Source organism: Vombatus ursinus, unplaced genomic scaffold (genome assembly GCF_900497805.2).
Source record: "Vombatus ursinus unplaced genomic scaffold, bare-nosed wombat genome assembly UNPS02009205.1, whole genome shotgun sequence".
NCBI lineage: Eukaryota > Metazoa > Chordata > Mammalia > Diprotodontia > Vombatidae > Vombatus > Vombatus ursinus.
Genome location: NW_020948983.1, coordinates 10,208,150 through 10,235,570, shown reverse-complemented (window position 1 = coordinate 10,235,570; position 27,421 = coordinate 10,208,150). Strand labels below are relative to the sequence as shown.

General features: G+C 39.3%; 1 pseudogene; it reads right to left on the bottom strand.

The window, feature by feature from the left end:
• Positions 1-3,589: 3,589 nt before the first annotated feature.
• The window catches only part of LOC114035479, a 97,455-nt pseudogene continuing 73,623 nt past the window's right edge, over positions 3,590-27,421 (bottom strand).

The window sequence follows — 27,421 nt, the reverse complement described above, 5'->3', positions numbered from 1 at the left end:
ATATATATATATATACATACATACATAGAGGTTTGATACAAATAAGGCCTGTGGGATGTGTGCGTGTATATATACAGCACATACACAAATATACACATACACATAGAACACAGTGTATATATGTATATATATATACACACACATTTATGTATATACATATATATATACACACACATATAAACCTAATATATATTTATACATACACATGCTATACACACACAAAAGATTTGATACAAACCAGGCCTGTGGGCTATATATATGAATGTAAACATACATCTACATGCATATATGGTGTGTATGTATATATGTACAGAGTATGGGGAGTAGTAGTATTGACTCTGAGATTGAAGCCAAAGCTCAAATTGGGTCTTATTCTAAGTAAAAGAGTCCAATTAATCCCACTCATGAAACATGAAAAAAGAGCTATAAAACATTTTCCCATTTTCTACAACTGACTTTGCCTCCTCCTCTCCCTCTTCCCCCTTTGTCCTCATTTCCCCCTTCCCCCCATAGCTTCATCTACAGTGAGACTACAGTAAAATTCATTTCCTTAGTAGATTTATTTGGTGATAACTGAGCATTATCCCTGTCAGTAATGGTAATACTGAGACAAAATCAAAGCCTCAGGGTTGCTGGGGCTGATAACCAGTGAATGAGGATGGTCTCACCTCCTCTGTCTCCCAACAATCTCATTACCTTCGTGGTTGCATAATGGTCACTTGGGTTTGTTGGCTTAGTGTCCTTCTATAATTACTTATATTTGAAGTGGGTGTGGCAGGAGCAGAGAGGGGAAGGGTATTTCAATGTACTTCTTTAGCTTGTCTTCTCTGATGTCTGTTGCAACCCTTGGCTATCTGGCCTTGCATGGTTGAAGAGGCTACAAGTACTTAATCATGCTGGACCTGATTTGGCTCAGAAAAAAAAAGGAGTCAACCTCAAAGGGTTTCTTCATTGCTTTTATTTACCTATTTTTATTTAGCATATTATTTTCCCCCAATTACATATAAAAAGAATTTTAACATTCATTTTTTAAAACTTGGAGTTTCAAATTATTTCCCTTCCTCCCTACCCACTGCCCACCCCCAATGAGAAGGCAAGCAATTTGATATAGGTTATATGTGTGTAGTCATGCAAAATATTTCCGTAACAGTCATGTTGTGAAAGAAAACAGAATAAAACAAAACAAAATCCTCAAGAAAAATAAAGAAAGCAAAAAAGTAGGCTTCAGTCTGTATTCAGAAAGAACCATCAATTCTTTCTCTGGGGATGGATAGCATTTTTCATCATAAGTCCTTCCGAGTTGTCTTGGATTGTTGTATTGTTGAGAATAGCTAAGTCACTCACAGCTGATCATCTTACAATATTGCTGTTACTTTGTACATAATACATTTCACTTTGCATTAGCTCATGCAAGTGTCTCCAGGCTTTTGCAAGAGCATCCCATTCATCATTTCCCATAGCACAATAGTGTTCTATCACAATCACATGCCACAACTTGTTCAGCCATTCCCCAATTGATGGGCATCCCCTCAATTTCCAATTGTTTGCCTCCAGAAAAGAGCTATTATACATATTTTTGTACATATAGATCCTTTTCCTTTTTTAAAAATCTCTTTTGGGATACAGACCCAGTAGTAGTATTTCTAGGTCAAAGGATGTGAATGGTTTTAAAGCCTTTTGGGCATAGTTCCAAATTGTTTTACAGAGTGGTTGAATCAGTTCACAACTCCACCAATAGTGCATTAATGGCCCTCATTTTCCCCACATCTCCTCCACTCTTTGTCATTTTTCTTTTCTGTCCTATTAACCAATCTGACAGGTATGAGGTAATATTTCAGAATTGTTTTAATTTGCATTTCTCCAATCATTGGTGAGTTAGAACATTTTTTCATATGGTTATAGATAACTTTGATTACTTCATCTGAAAACTATTCATTTCTTTGGATCATTTATCAATTGGGGAATGGCTCTTATTTTTATAAACTTGATTCAGTTCTCCATATTTTTGAGAAATGAGGCCTTTAACAGAGAAACTTGCTTCAAAAATTTTTTCACAGTTACTATTGCTAACTGTATTTCCCTCCAACCTATTCTCCCAATGCCATTTACTATTTTCTCTCTCTCCTTTCACCCTGTCCGTCCTCAAAAATATTTTGTTTCTGACTACTCCTTCCCCCCATCAGCCCTCCCTTTTATCACTGCCCCCCTTTCTCTTATTCCCTTCCCCTCTTACTTTCCCGTAGGGTAAGATAGATTTCTATACTCAATTGAGTGTGTATTTTATTCCCTCTTTGAGCCAATTCAGATGAGATCAAGGTTTACTTACTCCCCTTCAATTCCCCTCTTATCCCCTCCACTATAAAAGCTTTTGCTTGCCTCTTTTATGTGAGATAATTTATTCCATTCCACCTCTCTCTTTTCCTTTCTCCCACTATTTCCTCTTTCACCCCTTAATTTTATTTTTTTAGATATCATCCCTTCATAATCAACTCACATTTGTGTACTCTGTCTGTACATACTCCTATCTGCCCTAATGAGGAGAAATTTTTATGAGTTACAAGCATCATCTTCCCATGTAGGAATGTAAATAGTTTAACCTTATTAAGTACCTTTTCTGCTTACCTTTTTATGTTTCTCTTGAGTCCTGCATTTGAAAGTAAAATTTTCTATTCAGCTTTGGTCTTTTTGTCAGGAATGCTTGAAAGTCCTCTATTTTATTGAATTCCATTTTTTTCACCTGAAGGATTATACTCAGTTTTTCTGGATAGGTGACTCTGGGTTGTAATCCTAGCTCCTTTGATCCCAGGATGATATTCCAAGTCCTCCATTCCTTTAATGTAGAAGCTACTAAATCTTGTATTAGCCTAACTCTGACTCCACAACACATGAATTGTATTTTTTTTTTCTGGCTGCTTGCAGTATTTTCTCCTTGACCTGGGAGGTCTGGAATTTTACTATAATATTCCTGGGGGTTTTCATTTTTGGATCTCTTTCAAGAGGTGATCAGTGGATCAGTGGGTTCTTGCAATTTCTATTTTACCCTCTGGTTCTAGAATGTTAGGACAAATTATTGATAATTTCTTAAAAGAAGATATCTAGGGTCTTTTTTTATCTTGGCTTTCAGATAGTCCAATATTTTAAAATTATCTCTCCTGGATCTATTTTCTAGGTCAGTCAATTTTCCAATGAGATATTTCACATTGTCTTCTGTTTTTTCATTCTTTTGGTTTTGTTTTATTGTTTCTTGATTTCTCATAAAGTTATTAACTTCCATTTGTTCAATTCCAATTTTTAAGGAATTATTTTCTTCAGTGAGCTTTAGAAACTCCTTTTGCATTCGATCAATTCTACTTTTTTTTGGGGGGGGGGGAAAGGAGAGCCTCTTCTCAGGTTTATTATCTGACCTCCAAAATTTCCCCCCACCCCACCCCTCTATTGCAGGGGCCCCTGGGCCTTGTCCTGACTCCCCAAGTGGAGGACGGACAGGTTAGAGGGGAATGGATGAGGGGGCTCAAAGGCCTGGACATTCAGCCATCCTGGGCCCATCTCCCTCTGCCTATGGCTGTCATCTGTGCTGCTGGGCCCTCTGTCAAAGCCGAGTCAAGACCAGTCAGGACATCTGGGTTAGGCTGTGCTGGAGGATGTGCAGACCCTTCAGGGAGATCACGGCGAGCTCCCAAAAGCCATCTCCAGTCAGATCCACATGTTCCATGGCCAGCAGAGGGCTGACAAAACTGTGGTGCCACAACAGGTGGAAGCTGGCATCAGCCTCAGCTTTGGGGAGGCCTGAATTCAGGCCCCTAGCCTTGCAGGACTCGTAACATGGCAGCTCCTGGCCATAGGTACCTAGCAGAATCTCAGACTTCCCATCCAGCTCCACATTGGTGACAAACCCACATAGGACACTGTCAAACTGGTCATTCCCTGGCAGCAGCACTTGATCCCTAAGCCCATGGAACAGGACGTTTCAATATACCACAGCTGGCTCCATCATATTGACCACCAGGACGCTGTACTCCTCTGGGGGTGGGGGCAGCTCCTTGGCCTCTTTCTCCTCCTCCTTGGGGGCTGAGGGGTCTACTGCAGGGGCCGGGAGGCTGAAGATAACAACTTGGGAGATGGGTCCATCCTGTTGGACCGTCCAAATCTGCAGCACAGTTCTGCTGGTCTAGTTGATACGGGCAACCTGGATGTATCCACTCTGGCAGCCAAAGGCTGTGAGTTGCAGGCCTGAACCCAGGATGCTGGACACGTGGAGCCACAGAATGCTGCTGCTCAGGTCTGTGAGCTCAGGAAAGAGATTCTCCACTGGCTGCTCCTCAAACTGATGCAGACCCTCGTTCTCCTTATACAGATGAGTGGCAGGGTTGCTCCCACTGAGCAGAAACACTGTCTCCAGCTGATCCCCAACCTGGACCTCAGCATGGTTCAGCTAGAAAGGGATGAACTGCAGCTCCAGGTTCAGGCAGCTGTGTTCAGTGGAGTCCAGGTTATATTCTGATCCGCTCATAGTCACAGTAACTGTTGAGAAAGGGGCTGGCTTTGTCCCTGGAGTCCTTAATGAACGTGATCCCCACCACCAAGTCCTGCCTGAGGGACGACTTGTTGAACGTGCCAACGAACAAAATCTCAGCGTCCACCAGATGTAGTTGAACTGCAACTCCTTGGTCACGGAGTAAATTTTTTTGTTGGAGATCCTGGTAGTGGAAGCCCAGCACCTTCCCCTTAAGAGTGGCAGCCAGCAGCTCCCTGCAGCCTTGGGTGCCCTGTGCCAGTCCATACACGTTGCTTTGAGATGAGAAGTGCATGAAGCTGTTCTTGCCCAGGGGACACAGCCCACTGATATCGCCTCAGCGAGACCCTCAATTCTACCTTTTAAGGATTTTTTTTCTTCAGTAAAATTCTGTGCCTCTTTTTCCATTTGGCCTACTCTACTTTTCAAGGTATTCTCCTCACTGGCTTTTTATAGCTCTTTTATCATTTAGCCTAGTCTATTTTTAAGGTGTTATTTTCTTCAGTATTTTTTGTGACTTCTTTACCAAGCTGTTGACTGATTTTTCATGATTTTCTTGCATCACTCTCATTTCTCTTCCCAATTTTTCCTCTACCTCTCAGTTATTCCAAGGTAGTACAATCTAAGGAGAGGTGTGTTTATTACTGTCCTGGCCTGTGCTCTGGTCTGCGAGTGTCTATAAGCACTCTTCTGCACTGGCACAGTGAGGAAGGTCCCTCCTTCACTGTGGTCAAAAATTCTGGTGCGCTAGTGCTCCTCCTCACCCTGGGACTGCCACCTAGGACTGTAGATCTGAGTATGAGCAAAGCCACAGAATCCTGCCTGAGTGCCAACAAAAAGACCCCTATAATCTCCTTTTGATCAGTGGTTCAACTCTCTTACCATTTGTGGGCAGAAAGCTCTGGAAGCAGTCACTGCCACTGCTGATTGATTGGCTCCCAAGGCCTGCTCCTGGTTTTCCAGGGCTGGGGTTGTGTTTTCCTATCCTGTGCTCCACTCACTCAAGTGCAAGCAGACCTTTCCTGCTGACCTTCTAAGTTGTCTTTGGTGTCTGTGGGCTGATAGGTCTGAAAACCACTACTACTGTCACTGATTCAGTCACCCCAGGCCTGTTCCTAGTTTGCTTGGGCCAAGGCTATGCTGGCACAGCCTGCACTGGACTGTGCTCCTCTCGTACCCTGGTGAAACAGACCTTTCCTGCCGGCCTTTTAATTGTCTTGGGCTGGAAAAATGTTTCACTCCATCTTTTTGTGGGTTCTGCCACTCTAGAATTTGTTTGGAGTCATTATTTAAAGGTATTTGGAGGGGTTTGGGGGAGAGCTCTGGTGAGTCCCTGCCTTTACTCCTGTATTTCTTTATTGATTTTTTATAAAGTGTTTAGATATATCTCCAACCACTTTCAAAAAGATCTATCTTTAATTCTGTGGTATTGAAAACATTGACTACCACTCACTGGATCAACTTTGTCCCTCTCAACCCAGGGTTCTGTTTCTTTTTTTCTTTTTCCTTTTTTTCAATTAAACTATTTATTTATTTATTTTTAGTTTTCAACATTCACTTCCATAAGATTTTGAGTATTAAATTTCCACCTCTTCGCTCTCCTCCTGCCTCCCCTAGACAGTATGCAATTTGATATAGGTTTTACTTATACATTAATATTAAGTTTAATTTCACATTAGTCATGATGTAAAGAAGAATTAGAACCAATGGGAGGAACCACAGGAAGAAACAAAACAAAACAACAAAAGAAAAGGAGAGCAAATAGTATGCTTCCCTATGCATTCAGACCCCATAGTTCTTTCTCTGGATGGGGATAGCATTTTCCATCATGAGTTTTTTGGAGTTGTCTTAGATCCTTGCAATGCTGAGAAGAGCTAAGTCTATCAGAGTCAGTCATCACACAGTGTGGCACTGTGTGCAATGGTCTTCTCGTTCTGCTCACTTCACTCAACATCAGTTCATATAAGTCTTTCCAGGTTTTTCTGAAGTCCACCTACTCATTTCTTACAGCACAATAGTATTCCATTATATTTATATACCACAACTTGTTCAGCCATTCCATGATTGGTGGGCATCCTCTCAATTTCCAATTCTTTGCCACAATGAAAGAGCTGCTATAAATACTTCTGTACATGTGGGTCCTTTTCTCATTTGTATGGTCTCTTTGGGATACGGCCCTAGAAGTGCTATTGCTGGGTCAAAGGGTATGCACATTTTTATAGCTCTTTGGGTATAGATACAAATTGCTCTCCTGAATGGTTTGATCAGTTCACAATTCCAACAACAATGCATTATTGTTCCAACTTTCCCTCATCTTCTTCAACATTTACCTTTTTCCTGTTTTGTCATGTTGGCCAATCTGATCAGTGTGGTGTGGTACCTCAGAATCATTCTGATTTGCATTTCTCTAATCAATAGTGATTTAAAACATTTTTTTCATATGACTATAGATAGCTTTAAGTTATTCCTCTAAAAACTGCCTGTTCAGGGGCAGCTAGGTGGTGTAGTGGATAGAGGCCCTGAAGTCAGGAGGACCTGAGTTCAAATCTGACCTCAAACCAAACACTCGACACTTTACTAGCTTTGTGACCCTGGGCAAGTCACTTAACCCCAATTGCCTAACACAAAACAAAACAAAACAAAACAAAAACAACAAAACAGAACAAGAAAAAACTGCCTGTTCATATTCTTTGACCATTTATCAATTGGGGAATGACTTGTATTCTTATAAATTTGACTCAGCTCTCTCTATATTTTAGAAATGAGGCCAGGGTTCTGTTTCTGCCAAGAAATGAGGGATAAGTTTAGAGGGAGGGATGAAATTCCTAAGGATAGGGTTATATTTTCATAATTTCTCTCCAAAAATCTGTTAAGTAGCTTGTTGTAGTGGAAAGGAATCAGAAGACCTAGGTTCAAATTCCTGCTTTGCTGTTCATTAGTCTTGTAACCTTGGGTAAGTCATTTAAGTACTGTTGGGTTCAGTTTCATCATTTGTAAATGAGGGGATTGGATGACATGACTTTTTTTAAGGGCCCTTCATGCTCTAAGATCCTATGAAACATAGCTACCTATTAGTCAGTGAAGTCTATTTCTACTGTCAGTCTCTACTTTCTCTTGTGTTGAGATTCAATGAATACTGTTTCATACTGCTTCAGGTAGGGGTGTGTGTGTGTGTGTGTATGTGTGTGTGAGAGAGACAGAGAGACAGAGAGAGAGACAGAGAGAGACAGAGAGAGAGAGAAAGAGAAAGGGACTTACCCTTTGACTGAATGGACTACTACTTCAAGTGTTTTGGTATTTTGTGCATAAGCCTATGTTAAGGAAATCTGTACCCTGCATGATTTCCTGAATAGAATAGAGGGAATTTACAGGATACAGTGAAAAGCTCGCTGTTCTGGGAGTTACAAAGATCTAAGCTCTTGCCTGATTCTGCTATTAACTGCCATTTCTTCTGGGACAAACCACTTCTCTCTGGGCCCCAGTTTCCTGATTTATAGACTGTGTATAATTATACCTGCTCTTGCCATTCACTGATAAAACATTTATTAAGTGTCTAATACGAGTAAAGTCCTGCACTAAGTACTAGGGGATACAAAGAAGAATCTATTCTTGCCCTCCAAAATTTTATAATCTAGTAAGGGGAGATAAGACATGTACTTAAATCACAGTTCCATAGTAGAATATATTAATTTATATTTCAAAAAGACCCTCACCAGAGGCCGCTGATATTGCAGTGCATAATGTGTTGGGCCCAGAGTCAGGAAGTCCTGAGTTCAAATATGACCTTAGACTCTTACTAACTGTGTGACCCTAGGCAAGTCACTTAACCTCTGTTTTGCCTCTTTCCTTAACTGTAAAATGGGGATAATAATTTATACCTATCTTGCAGGGTTATTGTAAGGATCAAATGGTATATTTGTAAGAAGTGCTTAGCACAATAATCCGGGCACGTAGTATGTGCTATATAAATGTTCTTTCCTTTCCCTTCCCTCACAAAATTGGTTTAAAAAAAGCCTGAGTAGAAATTGCTACTGTGTAGTGAAATCAAGGAAGGATGTAGCATTTGAGCCAGGCCTTGAAGAATATGCATAGATATTGAATGGGGCCAGATTAGATAATATATGTGAAGTGCTTTGAAAACTTTAAAGCCCTTTACAAATGTAAGACTAGATTATGATGGTCATTATTATTATTGTTATAGTTGTTGCATTTGTCTTTCTAGATTGAAGAATCCTGATAATTTTGATCAGCTTTTTTTCTTCTTATTTTAATGTTGCTTCTTCTCTGGCACCCTCTGATATAAATGAGTATTCTGAGAATTGTTACTTTTTGAGCATCCTTGAAGACAGAATTTCCTTTTCAAAGACTCACCTCCACCTCTCCATCATGATAAATTTGTCTTTGCAATTGCTATGAAGAGATCATCCCTAAAAGTTTTTGCATCACTCTGATTTAGCTTTGCAGAAGCTTGAGTATCATTTCCTCTTGAAGGGGTTGGTTTTCCTGGCATCTCTAGAATTCAAGCATTGCTAGAATTTTCCACTGAGTGTGAGGATCGGGGCATCAGGTGTTGTTGAGGACAGCTGCATCCTGCTAGCTGGGTCATAGGGAAAGGACATGTCCTGGTTAATCCTGAAATGAAAAACAAAATAAATCAGGAAAGACGATACTTGTCATGATTTCAGTCTCTAATCCCCATTCTTTCCCATGGAGTTGACTTGAGCTTCATGTTTGGAGAATGGAAATTTCTCAGTTCATTTGTAGCTTTTACTATAAACTAGAGATCATAGCCAAGACAGACTGCAACAACACTGTGAAGCAGGCAAGGTTTGTCTGGTGTCTCCTGAGGGAATCAGGTGGTTTCATGGAGAAAGTGGTACCTGAGTTGAGGAATGAAGGAAAGACAAGGATTCTGAGAAATGGAGATGGAGAGGGTGTATGTTCTAAGATTGAGAGAATGGCTTATGTGGTTATATAAGGGCTGTAGGTGGCATGTCAAGGTCAGGAAATGTATATTATGCCAGTTTTGTCAAAAGAGAGTTGTGGAGTCAGTCAGTCAGTCAATAAACATTTATTAAACACTTAATATGTGTCAAATACTCTGCTACAGCAGAGAATACAAAAAGAGGCAAAATGATAGTTCCTACCCTCAAGGAACTCACAATCTAATGGAGGAGAAGACAACAAAACAAATATGTATAAATAACCTCTATACAGAATAAATAGGAAGTAACAGAGGGAAAGCACTAGAATGAAGAGAGATCGGGAAAGGCTTTTGGTAGAAGATGGGATTTTACATGCCAGGTAGGTGTTATTATTACCCCCATTTTACAGCTAAAGATTTGACCTCAGATCTTTTTGAATTTATGGCTCCCTCTGGCTTGGAAAAAGAAAAAAAAACTTGTAAAAAGTATGTACAACTACTATTGGTGAAGTCTTCATTCTGGAGAGCGATCTGGAACCATGTCCAAAGGGCTATAAAGCTATGCATACCCTTTGATCCAGCAATACTGCTGCTAGGTCTATATCCCAAAGACATTCAAAAAAGGGAAAAATAACCTATTTGTATAAAAATATTTAAAGCAGCTCTTTTTGTGGTTGTTAAGAATAAGAAATGAAGGAGATGTCCATCAATTGGGGAATGATTGAACAAGTGGTGGTATATGTCTGTAAAGGAACATTATTGTGCTCTATGAAATGACAAGCAGGATGATTTCAGAAAAAAAAACTGGAAAGACTTACATGAACTGATGCAAAGTGAAGTGAGAAAAACCTGGAGAACATTGAATACAGTAACAGCAATATTGTATGATGAAGAACTGTGAATGACAGCTATTCTCAGCAATATAGTGATCTGAGACAATCCCAAAGGACTTGTGATGAAAATCCTATCTGCCTCCAGAGAAAGAACTGATGTCTGAATACAGACTGCAGCATGATACTTTTTCACTTTCTTTCTTCCTTTCTCTTTTGTTTGAAATTTCTCATAGCAAATGACTACTATGGAAATGTTTTACATGATTACCTGGGTATAACCAATCAGATTGCTTACTGTTTCAGGGAGAGGGAAAGAGACTAGGGGAAGTTGTAGAATTTGGAGCTAAACAAAACAACAAATGTTAAAATTTATTTTTACATGTAATTGGGTAAAAACAGTTTTTAAAAAAAAGCATGCACAACCAAGTGAAACAAATTCCTGCATTGGCCATGCTAAAAAAATGTGTCATTCTACACCTTGAGCCTATCACTCCTCTGTCAGGAGGTGAGTAGCATGTTCCATCATGGTTTTCTGGAACTGCGGTTGATCATTTTATTGATTAAAGTTTTTAGGTCTCTCAAAGTTGTCATTGTGTTCTGCTTTCTAAACCACTCTAACACCCTCTTCCCTTTTATGTATGAGCTTAATCCATTACTACTGACAATTATGATAGTTAATTGTGGGTTTCCTTCCACCCTAATTTTTTTAAAATTTTGAATAGTATTTTATTTTTTTCACCAGTTACATGAAAAGAATGTTTTCAGCATTCATTTTTACAAGAGTTTGAGTTATAAATTCTTCTCCCTCCCTCCCCTCTCCCTTCCAAAAAGGCTAGGCAATTTGATACAGTTTATACACGTGCTATCGTGTAAAAATATTTCCATATTAGTCACAGTTGTGGAAGATGAAGCAGATCAAAAGGAAAAAAAACACGAGAAATAATAAAGGGAGTGGAAAAATGTGTTTTGATCTACATTCAGAGTCCGTCAGTCCTCTATCTGGATATGGATAGCATTTTCCTTGGTGATTCCTTTCTGCTTGTCTTGAATGATTGTATTGCTGAGAAGAGCAGAGTCATTCATAGTTGATCATTATACAATGTTGCTGATGCTGTGTACCATGTTTTTCTGGTTCTGCTCATTTTACTTTCAATCAGTTCATACAATCTTTCCAGGTTTTTCTGAAATCTGTCTGTTCATAATTTCTTATTGAACAATAGTATTGTATTATATTCATATAATACAGTGTGTTTAGCCATTCCCCAATTGATGAGCATCCTCTCAATTTCCAATATTTTACCACCATGAAAAGGGCTGCTATAAAAATGTTTGCACATGTAGTGTGCAAACTCCTTTCTTATGATCTCTTTGGTATATAGACCTAGTAGTAGTATTGGTAGATCAAAGGATATGCATAGTGATTGCCCTTTGAGCATAGTTCCAAATTGCTCTCCAGAATGGTTGGATTAGTTCACAACTCCACCAACAGTGCATTAGTGTCCCAATTTTACCATCTCCTTTCCAACATTTATTATTTTCCTTTTTTGTCATATTGGCCAATTTGATAGGTGTGTGGTGGTACCTCAGAGTTGTTTTGATTTGCATTTCTCTAATCAAAAGTGAGTTAGAACTCTTCTTCATATGCCTATAGATAGTTTTGATTTCTTCATCTGAACACTTCTTCTTCATATCCTTTGACCATTTATCCATTGGGGAATGACTTATATTCTTGTAAATTTGACTTAATTCTCTGTATATTTGAGAAATATGGCCTTTAACAGAGACACTTGCTGTAAAGACTGTTTCCCAGCTTTCTGCTTTCCTTCTAATCTTGATTGCATTGGTTTGGTTTTTACAAAAGCCTTTTCATTTAATGTAATCAAAATTATCTATTTTACATTTTTTAATGGTCTCTATCTCTTGTTTGGGCATGAGTTCTTTCCTTCCCCATAGATCTAACAGGTAGACTGACTATTCCTTACTCTTCTAATTTGTTTATGGTGTCACCCCTTATGTTTAAATCATGCCAAAAATCTATCATATCAAACTTTTTTAATACTCTATTTTTGGGGGGGCAAGGGAGAAACAAGTATTTATTTAGCACCTATTCTGTGCCTGGCATTGTGTTAAGCATTTTACAAATATCTCATTTGATCATCACAACAACCCTGTGAGGTAGGTTCTATTATTTTCCCCATCTAATATTTTGTTTACCTCCTTAGTTTCTTTCTTGTTTACTTTTTAGGTTGAATCTATTGAGTTCTGGGAGTGGACTGTTGAGGTCCTCCGCTAGTCTATGTTTGTGGCCTATTCCTTTCTGTAACTCATTTAGCTTCTTTAAGAGTTTGGATCCTTAGGGCAGCTAGGTGGCGCAGTGGATAGAGTACTGGCCCTGGATTCAGGAGGACCTGAGTTCAAATCCGGCCTCAGACACATAACACTTACTAGCTGTGTGACCCTGGGCAAGTCACTTAACCCCATTACCTAGCCCCGCTCCACAAAAAAGAATTTGGATCCTATACCACTTGGTGTATATATGTTTAGTATTGATATTGCTTCATTGTCTATGGTGTACCTTTAGCAAGATAAAGTTTTCATCCTTATCTCTTTTAATTAGGTTTATTTTCGCATTTACTTTATCTGATAACAGGATTGCTATCCCTGCTTTTTTACTTCGGCTGAAGCATAATATATTCTGCTCCAGCCCCTTACCTTTACTCTGTGAGAGTCTCTGCTTCAAGTGTGTTTCTTGTAAATGACATATTGTAGGATTCTGGTTTTTAATCCACTCTGCTGTTTCTATTTGATGAGAGAGTTCATCTCATTCACATTCAGAATTATGATTACTACTTATGTATTTCCCTCCATCTTATTCTTCCTCCTGATTGTCCTCTCTCTCCTTTCACTCTTTCCGTCCTCACCAGTGTTTTGCTTCTGTCTGTCACCTCCCTTGATCTGTCCTCTCTTCTGTCATTCTCCACCACTCCTCACTTTACTTGATCTCCTCTCCTCCTACTTCCCTGTCAGGTAAGATAGATTTCTATATTCAACTGATTGTATATATGATTCCCTCTTTGAGCCAATATTGATGAGAGTAATGTTCAAGAGATGCTCATCACCCACCCTCCCATCTTCCCCTCCACTGTAATAGGTCTTTTGCACCTCTTTATGTGAAATAATTTACCACATTCTACCTCTCCCTTCATTCTGTACCCAGTGTACTCTTTTTCATCCCTTATTTTTTATATCATTCCCTCAAATTCACCTTGTACCCATACCCTCTGTCTACGTATATTCCTTCTAGCTGTACTAGTAGTTATGATTTTTTTTTAAGAATTACAAGTAGCATCTTCCCATGTAGGGGTATAAATAGTTTAACTCTACTGAATCCCTAATGTTTTCTTTTCCCTCTTGACCTGTTGATTCTTCTCTTGGATCTTGATATTGGAGGTCAAATTTTTGGTTTAATTCTGGTCTTCTTATGAAATCTTGAAATCCTTCTATTTCATTAAATAATGACTTTTCCCCTTGATGAATCATGCTTAATTTTGCTAGATAAGTGATTCTTGGTTTTAGTCCTATTTCCTTTGCCTTCTGGAATATCATGTTCCATGACCTCTGATTCTTTAATGTTGCAGCTGCCAAGTCCAGTGCAGTCCTGATTGTGAGTCCCTGATATCTGAATGTTTCTTTCTGGCCACTTGTAGTATTTTTTCCTCGACCTGATAATTCTAAATTTGACTGTAATATTGCTTAGAGTTTTTATTTTGAGATCTCTTTCCTGAGGTGATCAGTGGATTCTTTCAATGCCTATGTTGCCCTCTAGTTCCAGGATATCAGGGCAGTTTTCCTTGATAATTTTTTTTTGAAAGATGCTGTCTAGGTCCTCCTTTTGATTATGGCTTTCAGGTAGTCCAATGATTCTAATATTGTCTCTCCTGGATCTGTTTTCCAGGTCAGTTGTTTTTCCTATGAGGTATTTCACATTTTCTTCTATTTTTTCATCCTTTTGAATTTGTTAGATTCTTTATGTTTCATAGATACATTAGCTACCAGTTGCCTAATTCTCACTTTTAAGGTGTTGTTTTCCTCAATTAGCTTTTGTACTTTCTTTTCCATTTGGCCAATTGTACTCTTTAAGGAGTAGTTTTCTTCAGTGGATTTTTGTATCTCCTTTTCCATTTGGCCAATTCTACTTTTTAAGCAGTTTTCCAAACTGTTGACTCTTTTTGTTTCATAATTATCTTTCATTGTTCTCTTTTTCCAATTTTTCTTATACCTCTCATATAATTTTTGTATTATTTTTTATTTTATTTTATTTAAATTATTAAATTTTAAACCACAAGATTTTGAGTTCCAAATTTTCTCCCCATCTTGCCCTTCCCCCCACCCCAAAATGGCATGCATTCTGAATAACCCTTCCCCTAATCTGCCCTCCCTTCTATCTCTCCGCACATTCTCTTATCCCCTTTCCCTTCTATTTTCCTGTAGAGTAGGATAGAATTTCTATACCCCATTTCCTGTATTTCTTATTTCCCAGTTGCATGTGAAAACAATTTTTTTTATCATGTGTTTTCAAAAACTTTGGGTTCCAAATTTTCTCCCTTCATCCCTCTCTACCCACCCTCATTGAAAAGGCAAGCAACTGGGACAGCTAGGTGCCGCAGTGGATAGAGCACCAGCCCTGAAGTCAGGAGGACCTGAGTTCAAATCCAGCCTCAGACCAAACACTTGATACTTACTAGCTGTGTGACCCTGGGCAAGTCACTTAACCCCAGTTGCCTAAAAAACAAAAACAAAAAAAAAAAGAAAAGGCAAGCAACTTAATACAGGTTATACATGTGTAGTCACGCAAAACACTTCCATACTAGTCATGTTGTGAAAAACTAACTATATTTCCCTTCATCTTATTCCGCCCCCCATTTATTCTATTCTCTCTTTTGACCCTGTCTCTCCTCAGTGGTGTTTGCTTCTGATTATCCCCTCCCCCAGTCTGCCCTCCCCTCTATCATCCCCCTGCTCTCTTGTCCCTTTTCCCCCCTATTTTCCTGTAGGTTAAGATAGATTTCCATAGCCAATTGTGTGTGTATGTTATTACCTCCTTAAGCCAAATCCTATGGAGTTAAGATTCACTCATTCCCTCTCACCTTCCCCCATTTCCCCTCCACTGTAAAAGCTTTTTCTTGTATGTTTTATGAGAGATAATTTACCCCATTCTACCTCTCCCTTTCTCCTTCTCCTGGTATAATTCTCTCTCACCCCTAAATTTTCTATTCAGTCCTGGTCTTTTCATCAAGAATCCTTGAAAGTCCTCTATTTCACTGAATGACCATTTTTTCCCCTGAAGAATTGTTACCCAGCAAAATTGAGTAGGTGATTCTTGGTTGCAATCATATCTCCTTTGCCCTCCAGAATATTATATTCCATGCCCTGTGGTCCCTTAATGTAGAAGCTGTTAAATCTTGTGCTATCCTGATTGTGTTTCCACAATACTTGAATTGTTTCTTTCTGGCTGCTTGCAATATTTTCTCCTTGACCTGGGAACTCTGGAATTTGGCTACAATATTCCTAGGGGTTTTCCTTTGAGCATCTCTTTCAGCAGGTGATCAGTGGATTCTTCCAATTTCTATTTTGCCTTCTGATACTAAAATATCAGGGCAGTGTTCCTTGATAATTTCTTGAAAGATGATGTCTATGCTCTTTTTTTGATCATCACTTTCAGATAGTTCAATAATTTTAAAATTCTCTCTCCTGGATCTATTTTCTAGGTCAGTTGTTTTTCCAGTGAGATATTTCACATTGTTTTCTATTTTTTCATTCTTTTGAATTTGTTTTACAGTGTCTTGATTTCTCATAAAGTTGCTAACTTCCAATTGCTCAATTCTAATTTTTAAGGAAGCATTTTCTTCAGTAAGCTTTTTGACTTCCTTTTCCATTTGGCCAATTTTGCTTTTTAAGACATTCTTTTCCTCATTGGCTTTTTGGACCTCTTTTGCCATTTGGTTTAGGCTGTTTTTTTAAGGTATTATTTTCTTTAGTATTTTTTTTTTTTGGTTTCCTTTAGCAAGCTGTTGACTTGTTTTTCATGATTTTCTTGCATGACTCTCATTTCTCTTCACAGTTTTCCTCTACTTCTCTTACTTGTTTCTCAAAATCCTTTTTGAGCTCTTCCATGGCCTGGGACTGATTCATATTTTTCTTGGAGGCTTTGGATATAGGAGCTTTGACTTTGTTGTCTTCTTCAGGTTATATGTTTTGATCTTCTTTGTTGCCAAAAAAAGATTCTATGGTCTGACTTTTTTTGCAACTTTGTTTTTTCACTCTTTGTTAAGGTAGGGGTCTGCTTCCAATGTGGAGAATGTACTGTCCCAAGCTTTGGGGGTTTTGTGAAGCTCTTTTCAGAGCTACTTCTAGCGACGTGTAAATTTTCAGTTCCTCCAAGGTGGTATGATAAGCAATGAGGTGTTCACTCCTTTCCTGGCCTGTGCTCTGCTCTATGAAAGACCACAAGCACTCTTTTCTGCCTTGGAACTGTGAGGAGGATTTCCTCTCCACTGCCACCACAAGCTCCACCACGCCAGCGCTCCTCCTTGCCCCAGGACCGCTACCTAGAACTGTGACCCAGATCCAAGCATGGGCAAAGCAAGAGATTCTTGCCTCAGCACTAGTAAAGAGATCCCTGCAATCCCCCTATGATCAGCCACTTGATTCTCCCTTAGTCTGTGGGTCAGAAGCTCTAGAAACGGCTGCTGCCCCAGGGCCACGTTTGGGGCTGGGACTAGGACCAAGTTTTTCTCTCTCCCCACAGTCACAGTCACAGTCACTGCTTTTACTCCACCCCTCATATAATTTTTAAGCTCCTTTTTGAGCTCTTCCATGAGTTCTTTCTAGGCTTGAGACCACTTCCCATTTTTTTTTAATGTTTTGCCCATACATGTTTTGATAGTGTTGTTCTCTTTTGAGTTCATGTCTTGGTCTTCACTGTCACCATGATAACTTTCTTTCTATGGTCAGATCATTTATTTATTTATTCATTTTGTGGTTGTTTTCTGCTCACCCTTTTATTTATTTATTTATTTTTGGCCTTTTTCCTTTCTTTCAAATTTGAGCTCTGCTCCCAGGGTGGAAGGGGCACTGTCTTAGGTTTCTTGTGCCAGGGTTACAGACTCTGGTTGTTTACATGGTGCTGCCTTGATGTTGCCCTGAGGCTATGGGGTCCCTAGTGTCTAATGCTGTGCTAAGGGGGTTGGATGGAGGTGTGGTTGGTACTACTGGAAGCTGTAGGGATCTGGCAGTTTACCTGGTGCTGAGCTAGGGTTCTAGTGGTAGTGTCTGACATGTGCTAAAGCCCAGTGGGTTGTTTATGTGTTTCCCCTGGGCTACACTAAAGTGTGTGGAGGTCCCACCACTGGAGAAGGCCTGTCTGCCCAGGGCTATGCTGAAGCATGTGGTAGTTCTCAGAGCCAGAGTCTGACTGTTCTCCTGAACATGCTGAGGCATGTGGTGGGTTGCCTGCTCCACCACGCTGGGCCTCAGGATCTCTGACTGGTTTGCTGAGGTGGGGCTTGTTGCTGACCTGCTGGGATGTCTCCTGTCCTAAAATATGCTTCTCTCCCCCATCCTAATTTCTTATGCTCTTTTCTTTCCCTTGCTTCCTGCCTACTCTTTACAAAGAAGAGAGTAGTGAGTGAGCAGTGTGGTCAGCACCAGTGATCCAAGGTAGGTAGCTTCTCGGCATAGTAAATAGAGTACGGGGCCTAGAGTCAGAAAAACCTTCAGTTCATATTCAGCCTGTGACACTTATGGACTCTGGGCAAGTAACTTAATCTCAGTTTCCTCCACCATAAAATGGGGATAATAATAGCACCTACCTTGAAGGGTTGTTGTGGGGATCAAATGAGATATTTGTAAAGTGCTTAGCACAGTGTCTGGCACATAGTAGGTATTATGTAAGTGTTTATTCTCTTCTGTAAATTGATGCAATCTATTTCCACTCCCTTTCCTTTCTTCTCTTTTCCTCACTTAGACTGTAATCACATCTTTTCCCTTCCCTTCTTTACTTTTAAATAACTCATCATTATCTACCTTTTATGTCTGCTTTGTTTTGCTTATGACTTACCCCTTCCAAATCTACTTTCCCTTTTTTTACCCTTCCCTGTTCTGTATTCTCTCCTGTTTTCCTGTTGAGTGAAATATATTTCTGCACCCAACTTTCTCTCTCTCTCTGTCTCTCTGTCTCTGTCTCTGTCTCTCTCTCTCTCTCTGTCTCTCTCTCTCTCTCTCTCCTTCTCTTTCTCTCTCTCTCTCTCTGTTTCTGTGTGTATTCTCTCTTCTTTTGGCCAGTGCAGATAAAAATGACGTTGAAATGCTACCTGCTCCCCCCACCTCCTTGTTTGTATAGTCTTCTATTTGCACACCCAAATTATGTGAAATAATTTCTCCTATACTTCCTTCTCCCTTTCCCCCACCTAGTATATTCCTATTCCCTTCCCTTTCTTTTCTTCTTTTCTGATAATCAAAACATAACAGAGCCACTCCCAGGCTCTCTGTCTCATTTAACTCCCACTATGACCTTTGATGCTATTAATGTTCTGAAAGGACATTTGTTCCTATTAAGATGTAAACATTTCATTGTTATTTAATCTCTTCTGATTTCTTGCTCATATTTACCTTTTTATGTTTCTCGTGACTCCTCTGTTTATATTTCAAGGTTTCTGCTTAGATCTGGTGTTTTTATCAGGAATGCTTTTAAATCCTCTATTTCATAAAAGGTTCATTTCTCTCTTATAGGATAATGCTTAGTTTTTCTGTATCAGTTTGTTTTTGAAGTAGTAGTAGTAGTAGTAGTAGTAGTAGTAGTAGTAGTTGTCGTAGTGATGGTGGTGGTGGTAGTGGTGGTATGGTAGTAGTAGTAGTAGTAGTAGTAGTAATAGTAAGACTCTATCTTTTGCCTTTTAGAATATCATATTACAAGCTTTCTATTCCTTTATAGTGGTGGCAATGAATTTTGCATGATTGTGACTGGCTTCTTGGTAACTGAATTCTTTATTTTTTGGAAGCTTGCAATATTTTTCCTTTGAACTGAAAGTTCTTGATTTATGGTATAATATCATGGGCAATTTTCATTTGGGGCTTTCTTTTAGGAAGTGACTGATGTGTTCTATTTCTACTTTGCTTTCTGGTCCTAATATTTTTGGACAATTTTCTTTTATGATACATCAAAATGTGATGTTCAGTTTCTCTATCTCTTTCTCTTGATTATAACTTACAGGTAGTCTAAGTATTCTTAGGTTGCCTCCCCTTGATCTTTTTTCCTAAGTCAGTTGCTTTTGATAAGATATGGCTTACACTTTCTTTTATTTTTTTCAGTATTTTGATTTTGTCTTAATATTTCTTGTTGATTTGTCGAGTCATTAACTTTGCTTGGTCCATTCTAATTCTTAAGGACTCAGTTGCTTGAGAAAGATCGTATACTTCTTAAATAAGGCTGTTAATTCATCTTCCTAACATTTTCTTTATAACTCTTTTCATTTCCAGTCTACCCCCATTTTATTTATAAAATTATTTCAATAATTCTTTCTTACTTTCTTTTAGAAATTCTAGTTGTACTTGTGTCCAAGCTATGGTTTTCTTTGAGGCTTTGCTTGTAGATGTTTTGAAATCATTCTCTTCTTTTGGATTTGTGTCTTGTATGTCCCTGTCATCATAATAGGTCTTTATGGTGGGATTCTATTTTTTCTTATTCTCTGTTTTCCAGGCTTCCTTTGTAACTTTACCCTTTGCATTAGGACCAGGAATTTGCACACTTCTGGAAGGAATGTCTGGGACATGATTGGTTCTGTTTTGTGTTATTTTAGGTACTACTGCTGCTTTCCTCAGTATATTGACATATGTACTACTCATGGATCTCAGGGACAGCTCACAGTGGGGACTTAGATGCTTTCAGCTGTGTGATCCAGGATGAAGTATGATTGTTACTCTCATGGGCTGAACTTTAAAAGTTCCTCACCTGGGTTTGAGTCTGAGCAATACCACTTCAGGATTGTGCCTTTTTGGAGTTCCAGTGGACTACTGTTAGCCTTAGCCACTATCAGCTATCTGGAAGGCTCTAAAGGTTCAGAGAAAGAGACCTCCAGGTTCTCCCCTTTGAACTTTCTGACTTGGTTTTTCAGCTATAGGATTAAGACCAGGCTGGGATTGGGTCTGTAGCCTCATTCCAGGATCAGAGCCACTAGACTGCTATCTACATCTGTTCTTGTTCATTGTGCAGAATAAAGTCTGTCCACAACCACTCCCTAACCAGTTCCACAACTCCTAAGTGCAGGCCCCATTCTCAGTCTTTAGTAGATCTCTGACTGAGTTCAGGAGTATAAGTGACAGAGTTGCCAGTTTGTACCCATTTCTGTTTTCTTTTTGGTATTATACCCCTACATACTAGATCCAGGACCTCTTCTTGCCCCATTTCCCTATCATTGGCCCTATTTCGGTCCCTGGGCTGGATGTCTCCATGCATTGTTTTCTGTGTTAGACTTTCCGGAATCTTCAGACCTCTGTGTCTCTGTGCTGATCTGGACCATGAGTGGAATCAAATCCATTGATTTAAACCAAACTCACTATACTCCCAATATGACCCAAAATTTCCTGCTTCCACACCTTTGTTACCTAACTTCTCTTTTCCTCCCTTCTCTATCTGTTAGAATCCTACCCATCTATCATTGCCCAGTTCAGATCTTCCCCAGCGTCTTCCCCAATTCCTCAATTACATGAAATTTTATCTTATAGTATTTCATGTGTGGATGAGTATTCATTTTTCACATTATAATTTGCATTATAACTCTCTATTTTTTTTAAATCTCCCTCATCTGAATTATAAGCTCTGTGAGTACAGTTGACCAAAGTTTATCTTTGCATCTCCCCCTTGCACATAGTAGGTACTTAAAAATGTTTGCTTTATGAGCATTCCTTGCCTATGCATAGGGGGTGGCTTAGAAATCTGTTTTAGAAACAGTGTTGCTATGTAAATTCCACTTTCTCAGTAGTTGTTTCATTGTTTATTTCTGGCAATATGTGTATGAAAATCACATCTTTACCTCTGAGAGTAGTATCTGTTCTTACTCTTGCTTTATCCACCTGAAACTGTTATCTTTTACCTTAATCATAATAAATGAGGCTGCTCCTCAAAGTTAGAGATTTGCCAGGTGGGTATGGTGGGGTCATCTATTTCATCAGGACACAAATTGCTGGGTTAAACTAATGCCTAATTTCTGCCTGAAAGAAAGCACACTAACGCCTCCTCTCTCAGACACTCTTAAGGAAGGAATTGCACTGAAACGCAGTTTTCTGAAAAGTCCAAGGCTTCAAGAACCAATATTTAACATTTAAAAATCTGTTTTTGGTAGAATGCATTTTAGAAAGATTTCCACCAAAAATAGACATAAAAATGGGTTCTTGTCCATTTACCATCCTTTTCACCTCCTGGAATGCTCCAATCATGGCAATTTGTTGATATAGATATACATAGTATCAGTCAATGGATATTTACTGAGCAACCACAATGCCAAACCCAGTTTTGATACACTGTCTGCCTGCGAATTTCAATTTATCAATTTAGCAAAATTTATTAACCACCAACTATAGAGACCTGTGGAAACCATCTCTGGAGATGCAAAGACAAAAATGAAGAGCAATCTCTACCTTCAAAGGGCTGACATTCTACTGTGTGGGTCGAGTGGTGGTAGAATGTAACATGTACAGAAACAATTAAATAAAAAGTAATGAAAATAATTTCATCACGTAGAAAACATTAACTGTGGGACTGAGGGTGGGCTCCTGGCAAAATCTGCATTCTAGATGAGAAAATGTCTCATATAAGAGTTGGCATCTGAGTTGTGCTTTGAAAGACAGCTAGGTGGTACAGTGGATTGAATGCTGGATCTGGAATCAGAACCTGAGTTAAAATCTGGCCTTGGACATTTCTACTTTTGTGACTGGGTAAGTCACTTAAATCTCTGTACACTTCATTTTCCTCATCTGTAAAATAGCATCTACCTCACAGGGCTGTTGTGAGGATAAAATGAGATGATATTTGTAAATGCTTTGCAAACCTTAAGGCATTATATAAATGCTAGCTATCTTATTATTATTATTATTTCAAAAAGGTGACAGTGAGGATGGAATACTTTCTGGATATGGGGGGCACAGCTTGTGCAAAGGTCCAGAGGCAGGAGAAGAATGTTATGAATGGGGAGAAGCTAGTAGGCTAGCATCAAATTCATGAAGGAGAGTGATGTAAACTAAGATTGAAAGAGGCAGTAGGAAACCAGATTATGGTCACAGATTTTGAGTTAGAGGCAGCCTTAGAGGTATCTAATACCATTTTCTCATTTTACAAAGGAGAAAATTGAAGCACAGAACAGATAAGTGACTTGGTCAAATCAAACAAGTAGTAAGTGTCAGAGTCCAGGATTTGAACCCAGGTTCTCTGACTCCAAATTTAGTGCTTTTGAATGCAAGGATCTAATACTCATGATGGAAAATGCTGTTCACATCCAGAGAGGGAACTGTGGTTTTTTTGTTTGTTTTTTTTGTTTGTTTGTTTTTTTGGTGAGGCAATTGGGGTTAAGTGTCTTGCCTAAGGTCACACAGTTAGTGAGTGTAATGTGTCTGAGGCCAGATTTGAACTCAGGTCCTCCTGCCTCCAAGGCTGGTACTCTATCCACTGCGCCACCTAGTTGCCCCTAGAGAGCGGACTGTGGAATCTGGATGCAGATCAAAGCATACTATTTGCTGTTTTTTTTTTCTTCCTCTTTTGTTTTGTTTTGCTTCTTCTTTCTTGTGGTTCCTCCTATTGGTTCTGAATCTTCTTTACAACATGACAAATGTGAAAATATGGTTAATAGGAATGTATATGTACAGCCTATATCAGATTGCACACCATCTTGGGGAGGGAGGTGGGAAGTGGAGGGAGAAAATTTAAAACTCAAAAGCTTATGGAAGTGATTGTTGAAAACTAAAAATAAATTAATTTAAAAAATTTAGTGCTTTTTCTATTACAGCTACTAGGTTGAGGATCTTGTATTTTATTTCCTAGGGATCTGTTATCTGTGAATTTTCCATATAAAGCTGATGCTAAGTGGGGGTGGGGGACAGTTTGGGGCCAGCAAGTGTTTCCTTTGCTCCCAAGTAAGTGACTTAACAGACACCTACTAAACATCTGTTCTAGGTGCTGAGGGCATTGCACGGAAATGTAGGACATGGTTACTGTCCCAAAGGAGTTTTCTGCCTGATTGTAAGTTTAAAGAGTACCCGGGTAGGCTACTCTGGTTTCTAAACTTGGGTCCCTAGCCTTATAGTTAGAGTTTGACACCTACTTTGTGCAGGGCATTACATTCTGTGTTATAGAGATAATTTAAAGAGCTACTATCCCAAAATATCAGAGTTGGATGGGACCTCACTGGCCACCTACTCTAGTGAAGAGCTGAGCATGAATTACTGTACCATATTGTTGAGAAGTGGCCATCCAGTCTTTTTTGGAGATATCAACTGAGGGAGAACAGATTAGTATTTGTGGAAGGCCATTCTACTTCAGGATAATTGAAAATGTTATGTTGTGGGTTTTTTTTTTTAATTCTTATATAAAACCAAAATCTGTCTCTCTATAGTTTACATCCATTGTTTCTGATTCTGCTTTCTGGGATCAAATCTATTCCCTTTCTTCCATAACAGTCTTTCAGAAACTTGAAGACAGCTGTCATATTCCCCTTGTCTTTTCCTTTCCAGACTGAACAGCATAAGTTCCTTCAACCTCATTCATCCTGTGAGCAAGCAGTAGATCATCAGAAGCAGAACATACAACACAAACAGAAATCTGTGAGACCCGAGAGGATAATGATCAGAATGTGGTGGGATTTAGCTTTGGAGGTGAGCTTTGACTGTGCCCTTCTGCCGTTGCTAATGAAAGCAATGTTGTAACGATAATAGGTAGCATTCATATGGTGCTTTAAGGGTTTGGAAAGTGCTTTATAAAATATTACCTCTTTTGATCATTACAACAACCCTGAAAGGTAGATACTATTATGATCTTCATTTTACAGGTGCAGACACTGAGGCAGATAGAAGTTAAATAACTTGCTCAGAGTCATACAACTCTTAAGTGTCTGAGACTGGTTTTGAATTCAGGTCTTCCTGACTCCAAGTCCAATGCTCTATCTATTGAACCACCTAGCTACCTCTAATGAAATGGATGTGGGGACCAGGAATGTAAACTGATTGTGAAGAAGCAATTTGGAGGGTTGTGGAATTGTGGGAAAACCTGGAGACGGACATTTGGGGAGGGATTATTTAAGCAGAGTAAGGGAATGGATTTTAACTGGAGGAAAAGGACTTGACCTGAAGAAGGACCCTAGCTGGAGATGTTGAATGTGGAACTGAAGGAAGACAATGGGGGGATGAAGAATTTGAACACAAGGGTGAGACAGATTAAAAAGGAGACTCTGACTAGAAAAAGAAGGAAGAAAAGGGGAAAAAAGAGGGGGAGGAGAGAAAGGAAGTTGGAAGTATCTGGTATCAAGTGAGGAGTAGCTGCAGCTTTGTACAAGCAGATGACACAGCTCTTTTCTAGGGCTTTGGCTACAAGAATGACTAGAACCTATAACAAAGGCCCGAGGACCTTGCTTTCAGAACACATGGAAAGCAGGATGAATTTTGCTGTGGCCAGCACAAAGTGTGCAATATCTGTCTTTCAGCTACTGCTAAATGATTGTTATCTATGCTCCAAATACAGACTAGTCTCTGTCAGAGGAGAGCAGAAAAAACAGGCTCCCAGGATAGTGCTGCACTCTCTAGGTTATGAAGGAGAATGCAGTCTTCTTTTCAAAGAACAATGAAAAATAAAAGCATTTCAAAGTAGAAACAGAGATAGGAAAGGGATTGAAGAAACAGAAGGGAATCCTGACCTAATAGTCAGAGGTTGGAGTATGGAAGAATGTTAACTTTGGGAATGGGAGGGGACAGTCTATTGAGCATTTGGAGCTAGTTAACAGTTACTGAGGAGGAAGGAGGTAGACCAGGGGTGGGGAACCTGTGGCCTTGAGGCTACATATGGTGTGGCTTTTTGACTGAGTCCAAGCTTTATAGAACAAATCCTTTTATTAAGGGGATTTGTTCTGTGAGGTTTGGATTCAGTCAAAGGGCTGCCCTTGAGGACGTAGAGGGCCACATATGGCCTCAAGGCCACAAGTTCCTCACCCCTCAGGTAGACTCTCTGGGAAGGAAGCAATCAATCAACAAACTTTTAATAAACACTGTCTACTTGCCAAGCACTGTACTAAAAGCTACAGATACAAGGAAAGGCAAAAACAGTACCTTACCTCAAAGACCTCACGACCTAATGAGGGAGACAATATATAAATAACTATGTATATGCAAGAAATATACAGGGTAAATGGAAGGAAACCTGGAAGGGCAAGATTCTAGCATTTGAGAGACTGAGAACAACCTGGAGTCACAGAAGATGTTATTTGAATGAAGCCAGGTATTCTAAGAGGCAAAGGTGGGAGGGGGCTGCTTGTGCTCCAAGGAACGATGCTGTGAGTCCATAGGTACTGTCCATGGAGAGACGATCCAAGAAGGGTCAAGAAGAGACAAGAAGTGGTAGTGGAGGTTCTTTGCTGTTGAGTTACAAGGCAGTTACTTATTCACTAGGTAATATCAAGAGAGCGGTTTATTATCTTCCCAAGGCCTGTAGACAAGAAATGATGGAAAACATATTGAGTTTCCTCAAACCTGATGCCTATTACTCCCTTTGGGTAATTCATATGGGTCCAAATTGGCGGTATTATTTCAAGAATGAAACTTTTAACGCATATGGAGAAACAATTCTGAAGAGAAAGAAATTCTGAAGGGAAACTTGTCTAAGGAGATACACGTGAAAACACAAGGAACTAATCGTCCTACCTTGATTAAAAAACACAGAGAAGATGGGAAAAGGGGCAGGTAGTGAATAATGACTAAAAATAAATCTGATAAAGCCTATAAGAATAACACCACATGTGTTAAAGTTCAGAATATTCTGAATCTATTGAAGATAGCTATAGACAATCAATTAATCAACAAATATTTAAGTCCCTGTGTGCCAGGACTGTTCTGGGTACTGGAAATGCAAAGACAAAGAAAGAGAAAAATACCCCTCCTTGCAATGAGCTTACATTCCGAAGAGAGACGCAACAAGAACATATAAAATCATATATACCATAAACATAAAGTTAATAAATATGACCATATACAAAATAGTTAAACATAAAATTGTTTGGGATGGAGGGCACTACCAGTTGGGGAGTGGAGAGAGGATCAGGAAAGGCTCCATGCAGAATATAATACCTAAACTGAACTTTGAAGGAAGAAAAGGAGAGGTAAGGAGAAAGTGCATTCCAGGCATGTAAGACTGCCAGTGCAAATGTACAAAGATTGGAGATGAAGTACATAGTATTCGAGAAGAGAGAATGCCAGTTTGTCTGGATCACAGAATATGGAAGGGGGAATAATTTCTAGTGAGACTGGAACAATAGATTGAGAGAGGCTATGTAGGACTTCAAAAGCTAAACAGAAGAGTTGACATTTTACCTCATAGGCAATAGGAGGCCACGTGGCCAGATCTATGCTTAAGGAAAATTAATTTAGAGTCAGTATGTAGGAGTAGGAAGGGCTGGAGTGGTGAAAGATTTGAAATAAGAAGACCAATTAGGCCATTGTTGCAATAATTTAGGTGAGAGGTGATGAGGGCCTCCACTAAGGTGGAAGTGATGTGAGTAGAGAGAAGGGGTCAGATGTGAGTAGAGAGAAGGGGTCAGATGTGAGGAGATAAAGGTAGAAATGACATGGTTTAGAAGTCATATATGTTGGGTAAGGAAGATTGAGAAGCCCAGGTTAATACAGAAATTATGAACCTGAGATATGGAATGGTGGTGCCTTCAAGAGAAATAGGAAATTTTGTAAAAGGGGAGGGCTTAAAGGGAAAGATAGTGAATTCAGTTTTGGACATGTTGAGTTTGAAATGTCCAACAGGCAATTGGTGATATAGAATTGAAGCTCAGGGGAGAGAATGGTGCTGAATATGTGGAGCTGGGAGTCATCTACATGGAAATAATAATTGAA